A 14,123-nucleotide genomic window follows, 5' to 3' on the forward strand; every position below is an offset into this window, starting at 1 on the left:
TTAACGCTTCAATATCGACTACGAGTGTTTATTCGAGTAAATAAAGTTGGAAATGGTGCTTTTCTATAATTGTATTACTTGCACGGCGAGAAATGTGTTTAGGATCATCAAGAACGTGGAAAGCAAATAATCTTTTCAATTACTTTTACTGACGGAATGACTGTGGTCTTCGCACTTTGCAAATTACTTCAAATAAACACTCTGATCATAACAGCATTTCCATTGTGTTGAATTGAATTCCGACCGATCAGGTGGCACTTGGACTAAAAATAATTCATTTTAAGGAAGTGGCGCATATTTATTTAATTAATAGCGTCAGCTGGAAGTAGGTAGCGATAACAAACGGGAAAAGGTGTGCCTAATTTTAGATAATGATTTTGGGGTAATCTAATAAATAGTAAATCTTTTCCGGCCAACAGAATCTTCATTCAACATTTTGTTTGTTGCTTTAGCCTTCACGTATTCAGATGATGCCAAAAGGAATTTGCTTTTTTCGCGCTGAAATGATGCCTTCGGGTTCTCCAACGAGTTTTAAGAATGAATGGTCTTATTAACAAGCCATAAATTCTTAATAGTTGGCAAAGTTGAAACTGATTTTACATGTGTTTCAAATTGATAATGCCTCCTCCAGTCATTCGAAGAATGTACTTCCATCAAGGAATTCAACTTATCAATGAAATTCTTTATTCTGTTTAGCTGATTTTGATCAGTTTTTATTAAAATGCAAAATTAACGATTCGCTACCGTATTTTTGTCTGGCAAATACTAAAGGGACCCAAATTGGAGATTTATAGGGACGAAATAGCAAAATGTGCAAATTTTCAATTTTAATGTCCGGAGACCAATTAAGATTGATTGGGGTTCTAGGCGCACGAGAAACAAGGTTTTCTTCAATTTTCCTCATATTCTGAGTTTGTAAATATTCTTTAGATTTTTTGTCTAAACTCTTTTAATAATCTTGTTGGATTTTTTTGTCTCGACTTTTTATGTTTCTTAGATTCAGTTTAAAATCTTTATCCAGGTATATTCTTTTAGAAATTGGAGTTTTCCTGTTGTTTCTTTTTAAATTTTTCTAGCATTTCCGTTTTTTTGGTTTGAATCAACAAATATGGTGTTACCAAAAAAAGTGTGAAGTTGGAGCTTTGCTTCGTGGCGCCTAGGGCGCCCTCCTTTAAATCCGCCTCTGTTAATTTCAACGTCAAACTTTCAACATTTTACGTAATTCTAGATATTTTATGAATTTATCACTAAAATTGAGAGCAATGGTTAATGTACCTATGTATTTACTTAATAAGATGGCATCAAAACATTAGGAATGGCCTGGTTAGTAATACGGGCCTATTTTAACAGCGACAAACTTTTTGCAAAATTTGCAGCTAATAGTGCAGATAAAAAAACTATTAAATATCCATCGTTTTATAAATTCCTGCAAATTATAATGTGCAGGATGTCTTATATTCATGTCAAATCCCGATCTTTTTTACAAGACCAAAGCAGTAAAAAAAAAACAATTTTAGAAATTTTTACATTCAAATTCTCCTCGCAACATTATAGGTTGTAAATTTGGCAAAAAACACAAATTTTTAGAAATTGCAAAACCGTTCCTGAATTTCCGCTTGAAATTAATTATTCTTCTCTCGATCCTCTTTAACATTCTCGTTTTAACTATTATTTTCTAGATTATCCTGTCGATCCCCTTTTAGGATTAGATCCTGTTGATTCTTCTTAATATTATGCGCAAAATTTTTTCCAACATTCAATTTTACAATCACTCCGTTCTAGATTCTCCTTTACTTTCCCTTGCTGATTCACTTCCACATTGTCTTTTAGATCATCCACATTATCCTTTTTATAAACTTTTACATTGTCATCTATTCAAATTCATATCTTCATTCTCAAATACGTGTCTCTACAATCTGCCCTGTCTACCATAATCTTTTTGATTTTCCACTTGTTTGTTTTGTAGATTTCTAATTATAGACTCTCAAAAATAGCAATATTACGAACTCATTTAAGTCTCTAAAACGAGTCTTTTTCGGACTCAATCCTAAAAGTTGCCATGACATCTAATAAAGCATTGTGGTCAATACAACAATTAAACAACTTTATTTAATCTAACAGGTATATCGTTATAAATAAATTATTATGTTTGTAAATAAATCTAACACATTTTTTGCGTTTTCGGTAAAATGTAAAAAAAACGTGTTTATTTTAAATATTGTGAATTCAAAATCCGAAACACCTTTTTTTCGAAAAATAATTAATTATACAGAAGAGCAACGATTAGTTGCAAAAACTTCTTCATATTTGAACAAAAACACAAAAATTTGAAGAAACATTTTGGAATTTCATTGTCATATCTCGCTAAACTCCTCTAGAAAAGACATTTTCAAAATTTTAAAAAAATTTGCTTCTTTCAACTAACAAAAAATGTTACACCCTGTCCAGTTAATCAAAAATTCTTCAGCTTGAAATTTCTAAACAGCTAAAAGTAAAACTTCCCCATATTTCAAAAAATCAATGTATAGATGATTGTTTTACAAAGATATTTAGCTATCAAAATTTTCCTTTGGCTAAATATTACGAAGATATTCTTAAGCTTGTTCTGCTATTTCAATAATTTTGTAATTTGGAAGATATAACAAGCAAAGTTGGGATAATAACTCCTCAAAAATGTAGCTATAATTTAACAAAGTTTTGAAAAATAAAACAATCTTGAAATAAAACGAAGAAGAATCCAAGGGATGGCATTAATCTAAAATTCTTGTTTAATACTCCATCTCTATGCTTTTTTTTTATTCTCCTACAAATTTGGATCTCGAATTTGAATTTTAAAGATAGAAATTAGATTTCTTGGTACTGAAACTTTATATATTTTGATTTTTATTTATTTCAAGTAGATAATATAAAACAAAGCCACAGGACTCGCAAACAAAATAAGTTGATTGAGAGACCAGAAATTAAAAAAAAAACATTTTTAGATCCAAAATAAATATTCAAAAATTTGGCCCAAAGTTCATGCGGATGAAAAATGTCATTTGGCGATGCAGCGTTGGTGTTTTGCTTTGACAATTGGGATTTTGGGCTGGCGTTTTCCGGGATCGCTGTGCAATTATCGGCGTAATGGTTTAATGAATCGAGGACCATTATGCGGTGCATTTCGTGTTAGAATTTATGTGTGGGACGGTGCGGGGTGTCGAGATTGAAATATATGTCTATATTAAAACGAGATCGATTTTAGGGCCTAAGTCTCGAACATGAATCTCGGCAAAATGATGCACGAAATAATTCAATAGAAGATAATGTTCCATACATATTCATGTGGCAATTACATGTGGAGGCGCTTTCCTTACGAGCCACATGTGCGGACCAGAACAGGGCACAGATAAAATGCCGTTAAACAAATAAATTGGATAGATAACCGCTTTTAGTAAACAAATTTATGAAGACACTGCCACCCCGCGCCACCCCAATTTGGCCCCGCTGTAATTACACTCGAACGTAAAAGATATTACCCGTCGAACGAATTAGAAATTTTAATTGAATTATAGCACAATGTGTGTGTGCGAGGAAAATTCTTCACAGTTGTTAATTAAACTTGTAATTCCTTACTCAGACAATGACGGCTATTAAAATAGATTAAATTGGGATGAGTTTTATTAAATGCTCGTATGTCTGTTTTATATTAGGTTTCGTAATAACTCACTCTCATCTCGAAATTAATTGAGACCCGCGATACAATGTTTTATTACTTTTTTCGTTTATTAGCGAATATATGAATTTGTGTTGTGTTTTTCGTGTTTCCACCTCTGTCGCGCACACATCCCCGACCAACACCAGTTTATAATTAATACAATAACTGAATTAATTAAATTCTTCGAATGTAATTAAAACTTGTATTTTTATTATACGCCCGTAACGGCTTTGTTAAAATATCAACGCTTTCACAGAAAAATTCATCATCGGTTGACGTTCACGCCGATTTCAATTTGTAACGACCAACCAAACGGAAAAATTACCTTTACCAAAAGTGACAAAAACGCGAGCCGGCAACGCTGTTATTACGATAATTTCGAGGAGGAGCTCTGCCACTCAAGCTGTTATTCTGTAATTAATCACACGTGAACTTTGATAAGTTCCTTTCTAAAATGTCAGTCAATAAAAAACATCTCTTGCACAATACGTAATTTCTATATTTGACGCTTTTTACTTCGGTCTATCGCATGACAATCGTTTCCGGTCTTAATAAGGAAATAGACAAGTCACGAAATTTGGGAACTCAAGAATTTGACACATGACGCGCCTTTGGAAATCGATTGTACCTATTATAACATGCAGAAATAATTTCCAACGAGTGTATTTTTACCTTTATGGTTTCTGGCGCGGTTCACCGCGCGCTGTAGTGGGCAATTTTGGTTTACAATTACAAAGACCGGTGCACGACAAGTGTTGCTTCGTCTTAAAACGAGCGAAATTAGAATTATGCGAGTCCGCCAACGAGTTTTGTCCGAACCACCTTCACCTTATAGACAATGGAAATTCATCGAGAAGTGACTTGGAAGAGTTAAAAATGTTAATTAAATTCACGTCTGGACATCCAATTTACATATCTCTTGATCAGGGCTATAAAGGAAACAATTACAAATTATACGATGCATTTAAAAGAAGAATATTCTTCATTGGAGTGCTACATTTTAGAACGTACTTCTTTTAAAGCCCGCGCAATAAAAATGTTATGACGACGACACGATGTACTAGACAAAAAATTCGATTTGTATGATAACATCTCCACGCGTTTTCGTTTTTGATTAAATTAAAATCAATTAAGCTTTCTATTCGCCGAGAAAAAGTCCTAGGCGATTTAATTAGAAGACGACCGAAAGAAAAAATCCGTTTTTGCATATGATGATAACCGTTGGGACAGTATCCTGCCTAACCTGTTCAAGTTTTTCCTTTCGTTAATGTTGGCAACAAGTGGATAATTAGTCGGGAATAATTACTACCTTTCTTATAATTTTGATTGAGCGGGCAGGTGAAGAACATATGAAATTTAACCATGAACTTATGAGTCAGGACTTGGCCTCCAACTCGTAATATTTTTCAACACAATGTTTTAATCACCGCGTAATTAGAAGGAAAACACAGATGAACTGTCGGTTGGAACTAAAAACGTTATTTTGAATATGCAAATCTATGTACATATAATTACCGAAATGGTGATACAAGTATGAGATTTAATCAGCCATTATTACGGCGTTGAAGTATGATTTCTATTTTAATGGAAATGACCCTGTTTAAGAATTTTTAGGAGGGCAATGCTTCGGACTGACCAATTTTTAATAAAGTTAATCGCGGCAGACGGTCAAATTTCCGGGCCTCTAAGCGACTTGTGCTGCTCTGAGGGGACACAATTAATTAAATAATTTGAATAACATTTAAATATTTAAGAAGAGGTAATTGTGGGCGATTATTTCATCACATTTGACAATATTCTTAAATGGACGTAAGCACATGTTGACTAATAATAAAATCTTAAAACGGTAACGTAATTGGAGTTACAACTTAATTGTACAGAAAGATCAAGTAAGGAAAAGTAAGCATTCTAAAGTTATAGACTGTGACCAAAAAGTTTTCACCGATTTCTAGCAAATCTGGTAGCTTTGCTACTTTTTAAGGTAAAACAATGAAATTAAGGGCATTATTACCTGTGATATGATTATTAATTGTGTCTAATTATGACATTGTAGAATTAGAGAAAGCAATTTTAGAAAATTTATATTTTCCAAAAATCTGTCCAAAAATTTGCACAATATTCTACAAAATCTCGCAACTTTGTTAGTTTTAATGATCTTATAATGGAATTTGCGGATGTTGTTACTTTAGACACGTTCAATAACTGTGCCAAATTACAAAATTTTAGAATTCAAATAAATTAATTTTATATTTGACCAAAATTCCCTTGGTTTTCTAGAAAATCTCGTAGCTCTGCTAGTTTTAGAGGTCTTACTAACTGTGATATGATGATAAATAATTGTGCCAAATTATGACATTTTAGAATTAGAAAAAGCATTTTTAGAAAATAAAAATGTTTCCCTCGTGTTATGTTTAATAGATTTGAGGCATTCTTTTTCTTTAAATTGCGTCGATTTTCTAGATTTTCTAAATTTGGGTTGATTCAATTCCCACAATTCCAGAACATTCGATTCCCTCAATTCCTTTTTAAGAATTTTTTAAATCGTTTAAACCTCTTCTCCCGCTACTTTCATATTAATTAGATTTTCAAAATTTCAAAATTTCAGGTTTGCACTGACAATAAACAATAAAATCAATAAATACAATAAAATTGGTAATGAAGAAATAACTTTTATCTTTTATGTCAACGTTTCTCAGACTTTTAGTATCTGCAATCAAACTAAAAATCGCGACATAAAATTTTTTCGAGCAATGAATTATGGAGACAATTTTATTTGGGTGCTGACGAACAACAGCACAAAAAAACGACGTTACAAATATTGTAAAAAAATTTAGAAAATTTTGCACATATTATAAAAACTTTTGTATTTAAAAACCTTAAAATTTGTAGATTACTTTCTTGTTAAACACGTTAAGTTTCAAAATTATTGGGAGAGCAAAACTTTTACAAATTTAGACTCCTAGAAGTATGTTTTAACCAAATTTAAATTTTGAAATTTCCCAAAAATGCCTCCACAACTCAACTTTACCGGTGAAAAAGCTTGATGTTTGGTGATCCGCCCTCTTATTGTGTACACAGTGTTCACAATAAAAAAGAAAAGAATCAAAATTACTTTTGACTATTGATTTATTAGATAGTAAGTTTATCAAATTACAAATTAATTGAAAAAAATTGACAAACTGTAAATACTTCTAAAGAGCGTCATCTTCTTTCTCTTTTAAAAAAGTCGCTTTTTCGACCAAAGGTAGCTTTGGATTCAAATTTGCCCAAATCTAATTCTGACAATATCTCGCTAATTTTTGGAGCAAACTTGCATTTTTTGGTCTCATTTTTCGCAGAATTTCACGTAGATTCCAAAAATAGATTTAAAATCGACGTACAACACAAAATAACCGAATTATGGTCGTTTAAAATTTTGAATATTTAATTTTTACTCGAAGTCGAAAAAATCAGGTTTCTAAATGTAATTTGATCAACATCTCGCTTGTTTAAAAAGCAATCTTAAACTGTTGGCACTCATTTAACGCAGAATTTCATGCGGAATCTAAAACTGAGCTCGAACTTTACATCCGACTACAAATAACTGAGTTAGGGCCGTTTAAAGCTTTGGATATCTGTTTTTCAATCGAAGTCAAAAAAATCAAGTTTCTAAATGTAAATTCTAAAATAGTTCTGATACCGAGAACTTCCTAAAGAATGTTTACATCTCTTTATATTTTTTTATTTCACTGATGGTTCAGAGTTAAATACCCTAAATTGAGATTACAACTTATTCAGATCAGTAAATAAACATATTCCTAAAAATAATCTTTTCTTTTTTCTACTCCTCGATTTTACGTCGACTAAATTTCAAGAACGTCATTTTGTTATCAAATATCTGAATCCTGACAAAAAAAATAGTCCAAATCAGGCAAAAAAATCCTAAAAGTGCTCGATTTGACACCTCCAAGAGTAGAGAATGCTTACTAGAGGTCCAGCTGAAAGTAGGATTTATCTCAAATTGAAAACCTTGGGACAATAGTGGCATGTTTCACCCAAAACGTTGGGAATCTTATAGATCAATTTCGTTTCGTCCTCTATAAAATTAGACAAAATTTCGACTAAAACTTAAGCTGCATTCACTTAAGTTAAATTACTGCCAGTTACAATTTTATTCCCACCGTTTTTGGTTCAAGTGAGGAATTCTAATAGTCGTCTCCTCCATAAAGTATATCGTTCCTCTCCCACAAGTTGTATCGATTTTCTTAATATATGCGCTTCAAATAACTGTTGGCAACGTAAGTATAGAGTAATATCCCTAATAAGATGTACTGCAGTCATGTCACACATGCTTCATACCTTTCCGCGCAAAATGATGATACTTCAAACTTGGTTTTGGTTCAATTTAAAAATTCACTTATTTCATCATATTTTTATGTGGAAAGCCCCTATAAACTGAAATGCAAATCAGCCGTTTCGATTCGGGCCTATCCAATCCGAGTAGCACGTCGACATAAAGTCGAATACGATTCGGTTCTATTAAATTTTGCGTCTCGGTATTTGTCGTAAATTGTTAAACCTCTTCCTAGTTGAGAAGTTTTTCCCAAAGAGACTATATGTAGTTAGAATCGGAGCGTTCTTCCAACCTGTGGAGCACGATATAAGATACACCTAGTTGGAGGATGCGGTCGTCTGCGGATAATGCTGGAACGAACGCCTGTCGCCTCGCTTCGACCACGCTTTTTCTACACCACGGGGTTATTTATAATCTTGTCTTAGACGACTTCGGTCGACTTGGTGGCCACGGCCGCTAGACGGCTGCACTGTGACGTCATATTTTATTGTCGCTCTCCAATTCGGATATTTGCATGTTGCAAAGGAACTCTTGTTCTGCTTTATTTTTCGACTGCTGCCGCTGCGAACCACCTTGCCCATGAAAAATTCACATTTCATAAAAAAGTACCACCGTGAAGTGGGCACAAGCGCGCCGTCGGCAGAGACACGCAGACTGGTTGCATAAATGAGGGTTCTTATCAATGTTTTGGGTCGACCCTGAGTGATAAGCGAGGGAAATCGCGGTAACTGACAAATGTAAACAAACCAACGTGCAATCAGCAATGTCAGTCGCACCGATAACGCGCGGGTCCCATGTGGCCCGAGTCCCATTCAATCAGGGACGTATCGATCCGGACTCACTCAATGAAACGGACACTCGACAAATAAATACACCACCGCGAAGACGTAAGAGTGAAAAGAGAAACAGTTTTAGCAGTACGCCAACGCAAATGACAATAATTAAGAGCCAAGGTTAATTTAACTAACAATAATTTTTTCGCAAGATTTTGAAGATTCACGACTAGTTTTGCCAAGGAAATACTTCGCACTTTTAGCGGAAACTATTAATGCAAATTAATTATAATTCTTTCCTAAATATGTACATATTTTGAGATAGGTACTCGAAAGTGGCAAATTTTACAACCTCACTATAAAAATTTTAAGTTTCACAGATCATTAAATTGTTTAAAACTTAAGCTTTAAAATGAGTTTTGTTTGCATTATGTAAACACTAGAAAATGCGACACAACTAATCAGGTAAGAAATACAAATCTGTGGATCGTAGAATTCTAATGAACGAAACTAATCTAATATCGACGCTCCTGCACAAAGGACATTTCAGTTCATTAAATGGATATTCCATTAATTTTGCTTGGAATGAAGGGCTTGGAATGACGTCAAACAGCCAACGATGTCAAAATTAACAATCCTTTGTTCCAAATTTTGCGATTTTGAGTTGCAGCCGTTTAAAAAATACCAGAAGTTGACTTGTCCAATTCTAGGAGACAAATAGTAAAAACGTATTACATATATTATTAATAACATATTACATATATTTGTCAATTTGACACCCGCATCCAAATTTAAAGTGGCACCATTCTAATACGCATAACTGTAGATCAATAAAGTTAGGCAAACTCGTTAAATTTGATGTTCTTATTGAGGACTAATTGCCAAAATTCACGATCATAATCGTAAAATTATTATTGACTTTGCAAAGGTTGGTAGTAGAAACGAATGACTTTCTGTGTGTTTGTGTTTAATATGTAGTACCATAATTCTAGTACCTACAGTATGTCCCCGGATTGAGTTCACAAGAGGAAAAAAAACGTTATTTTTCATTTAAAAAAAAATGACAAAGGAATAATATTTTTTGCTTAATTTAAAATAAATAAATCTTTAATTAAAACTTTAATATTATCAAGCTGTGTTCTTAAAATCGAAAAAAACAAAAAATGACGAAGAACTTTTTTATTTTTAATTTTTGCAAAAAATGTCAAAGGAATGAAATTTGTTTCTTAACTCAAACCAATTTCCACTATTTGATTAACCCATTACCTGTTTTAGCCCATAGTTCAACTCTAACTAGTAATTCTTTAAGATTGTTTGGAATTTTCTCAATTATTGTTAAGGATGCAATTGTATTTCTTTTCCAATTTTTTAGTACTTACACATTTTTAGGTAAATTTTTCTTTAATCTTTACGCACTATTTGATATTGTGAATCCACAGCCCGCTATTATTTAAATACGATTACAAGATTTAATAAACAAAAATAATAAAAAAATTAATTTTAAGAGTACAAACTAATAATTTTGAAATTTTAATTGCAGATTTATCTGTAATTTTTAAAATAAGCAAAAAATGTTATTCCTTTGTCATTTTTTTGTAAAATGGAAATTTTTTTTCCCTCTTGTGAACTCAATCCGGGAACATACTGTATATATCTAAAACAAAATAATTTGCATGTATACCATCTTACAATTAGATACTAGACATCAGTTTGTCAAAGAAATTCTCTAGTGTTTGCTTACTTATTTGTAGCAAGAAAACAGTCTTTATTGGTCTAAAAGTCCATTACCTTCGATATTCTTATTAATTGAGCCAAAATATACAATCATAACCATACAAATACCTATTTTGCAACAACTAAATTGTTATAGAAACGAATAACTTCGTGTATGCTAATCTGCCATAGTTCTAGTATCTGTCGATCTAGGGGTTAATCTCCCTGGGAAATCGATGTATCAGTCTTAGGAAATCGAAAGAAATCAATTGAAAATCACTAGAAAATGAGAGGAAATCATTAGAACATCAGGAGCAATCAATAGAAAATCAGAGGATATCGCTAGCAAATCTGGGGAAGTCAGACGAAACCTCAATAAAAGCAGAGGAAGTTGGACAAAATCATAAAGAAATCAAGGGAAGTCAGACGAAATCACAAGAAAATCAGGGGAAGTAAAACAAAATCACAAGAAAATCCGGAGAAGTTGGACGAAATCACAAGGAAATCAACGAGTAAATCAAGGGAAGTCAGACCAAATCACAAAGAAATCAGGGGAAGTTCGACGAAATCACAAGGAAATCAGGGGACAACAGACGAAATCACAAGGAATTCAGAAGAAGTAAAACAAAATCACAAGGAAATCAGGAGAAAACAGACAAAATCACAAGGAATTCAGGGAAAGTAAAACAAAATCACAAAAAAATCGGGGAAAGTTGGACGAAATCACAAAGAAATTAAGAGAAGTTCGACGAAATCACAAGGAATTCAGGAGAAGTAAAACAAAATCACAAGGAAATCAGGAGAAGTAAAACGAAATCACAAGGAAATCAGAGGAAAACACACGAAATCACAAGGAATTCAGGGGAAGTAAAACAAAATCACAAGAAAATCGGGGAAAGTTGGACGAATTCACAAAGAAATTAGAAGAAGTCAGGTGTATGCCATTTTTGAGAATTATTAACCCCTGGTTGTCGATCTACAACGAAAACACTTGTCAAACTTTAATGTCAGACGTGCGGGATATTTAGTAGCAAAAAACTTCCGAAATTACTAGTCTACAAGTACTATAGTTCTGGTACCCACATCTGTCAAACTTAAGAAACTTATAATACTAAACTTCACATTATTTTTGAATGTGCCAAAGTATACGATTATATAATCAGGAAATCATAAATTTTTAGTGCACAAACAAATAACTATGTCTTTAAAGAAATCTTAGAATCCATGCATTAACCCCATACTAAATCTATGACTATAAAATTTAGCAGTTTTAGCAAATGAAGAAGGTTTACTTAAATGTGATCTGTTCGTCTTCTGCTTTTGCAATAAGAAATCTACCAGTGATAGAACAAAAAAATATCCTGTTAGTTAAAAGTGCTATAATTTGGCGAAGTTACTAAATTTAAGTGCCTAAACATTAAGCAAAAAAAAATCATCCTAGATTTTGTCAAGATTACAAAAAATTAATGCTTGATTTTTTTGAAGAAACAAAAATTCTTCCACTAAACTTGTCACTAAAATCTTTGTTGGCAATTTTGCTAATATTGATTTAAATTTTCAACGAACACTTAAAAGTTTAACAGTGCTGTCAACACGTGAAAAATTACAGAGCATATTATTTTTTTCTACATCTAATTGTGATCTATTTCATTCTAAAAGGTTTCTCAAAATGCCTCAGAGTAGTCTGATTCTGATGGATAAAATATTAATGACAAAACACTTACAACAAGTGACAATTATCCATAAAAATGAAAATTAAACCTTGAAAGCACTTCCATGGCAACAAAAATGACTGTAGGGCATCTCGCAACAAGTCAACGAGAAAGCTACAAAAGATGAGTATCAGTTTGGTTTACAATTTGCAATGTTTTAATCAAATGCTTGTGATCTGTTTCCGTTCAAATTATTAAACGATAATCAAATTGATAAAGATCATGTTGAACGAGACTGATGTGGACACAGAGAGATTAGCATGGTAGCTTTAGGATTTTGCAGATTATCTGTATGCAATAATAGAGTGTAATCTGTGGGTAATGACCGCTCAAAGACAATAGCCTATAAAATCTGATTCTGCTAAATAAATTCGAATGATCAAAATGACAATGATGCAATTTCGTCCTATCAAAGAAAATCTCCAGTAGCCTGATACATATTTCCATGATTGGAGAGATAATCAGAAGGAGATAATAAGCCTTGAATAAATATTTGATAGTGGTAGATAATTTTTTCGTGGGAAAACTTGAATTCTACAAATGAGTGTCAATTTTTTCTGATTCTTTATAGTGTGCTTAAAAAAATATATTGGATCGACTGTTGATTGTCTTTTTTCGATCCACATGGACGTCAACACGTGACGCGAACGAAGAACCCTCATTGGTTGACAAGACCGATAATTTCAAAAACAAACACGCCGCTCTCCTGCAAAACTTGAAATCGCCCCAGAAAAGTTCGAACCCTCTCCAGACAATGAAATTGATTCCTGTGCAATGCTTTTGATCTCTTCACAACACTCACACAAAATGGACTTACATGGTTAGAGTGAGGCCGTGACACAAAGTCGTTTTAAAATATCCCCCGAAATAATTCTAGGAATGGTGCGGATCGTTTGGCCGTGAGACCATGGCACTCCAGTCTAGTTTGCCTTGGTGGCGGCTGCGAAATGGTAAAGCTGCTCGATCAACACTCCGAACAATCCAACACCAATGTTGAAAAAAACCCAGTGGCGGCACTCGGCGCACACAGTCACTTTAGTAAATTCTGCAGTGTTATTTGTTTATTGCAGACAAACACGCGGTCGATAGAGAGCTAAGGGTGGTTTGGACACCAACATCCGTTCACGCGAGCCTGGAAGCAACTGAGCGTCGAGCGTCGCAGCAGGCTGTGGAGAGCAGTTCGTGTCTGGTCGGGCTGCGTCGTGCTACGGCGTTCACCTGGTGCCAAATGTAGCCGTGTGGCGTCCACGGTGGAACCGTCAAGAAGCACTCTTGGAGTGCCGAGGAATTTATCGGGTCAGCGAGAGGCGGTGCGCGATTCGCGATTGCGCGCACACATTACCAGTAGAATTCCAATTCCAAGTAGAGTATGTGGGGAGGTTGGGCCCGATGGAGACAGGTGACAAATCAGTGGGGTTTGATTGGCCCCCGGTGGAGGTATCGGTGCGGCCTTCTTCGTGGTCACCTGCAGAATCTGGTCAGCATCAATACGTAATCAGCTGCCAGTGTGGTAGAAACGCATAAATGATGAATTCGTCCAACTGAGACGCATTCATCACTTATGGATCTAATGCTATCCATTATTACGCTAAAACTTCTCCAACACACTAACTAATGCCATAAATTTTAGATAAAACACACATATATCTCCGGAATATCCCGACGACGACTAATACATAACGTTACAGCAACTAATTTTGGAACAAATTCTGTCGCCCTGGCCCTAGCCGAAGACTAATTTCATTTTATCCACTGAAAAAAATTAGGTTTATGAATTTTGATTTTCATATAGAAGTAAAATAATGATCATTAAACCATTTCTATTAACGAGTTTTATGATAACACCGCCCAGCATGATTATTATTAATATGTTTTAAACATTTAATTTACTCTAGAAC

General features: G+C 33.7%; 1 protein-coding gene across 1 annotated transcript in view; it reads right to left on the reverse strand.

Annotated features, from left to right (window-relative positions):
* The window catches only part of LOC148173882 (LIM domain only protein 3), a 198,102-nt gene extending 184,578 nt beyond the window's left edge, over nucleotides 1-13,524 (reverse strand). Inside the window, exon 1 of the mRNA XM_088036002.1 lies at nucleotides 13,043-13,524. The gene's annotated coding sequence lies outside the window, so the exon portion shown is untranslated. The remainder of the gene's footprint in view (nucleotides 1-13,042) is intronic.
* Between the last annotated feature and the right edge of the window lie 599 nt (nucleotides 13,525-14,123).

Source organism: Gnatocerus cornutus, chromosome 5 (genome assembly GCF_029298725.1).
Source record: "Gnatocerus cornutus isolate USDA-ARS CGAHR chromosome 5, icGnaCorn1.1, whole genome shotgun sequence".
NCBI lineage: Eukaryota > Metazoa > Arthropoda > Insecta > Coleoptera > Tenebrionidae > Gnatocerus > Gnatocerus cornutus.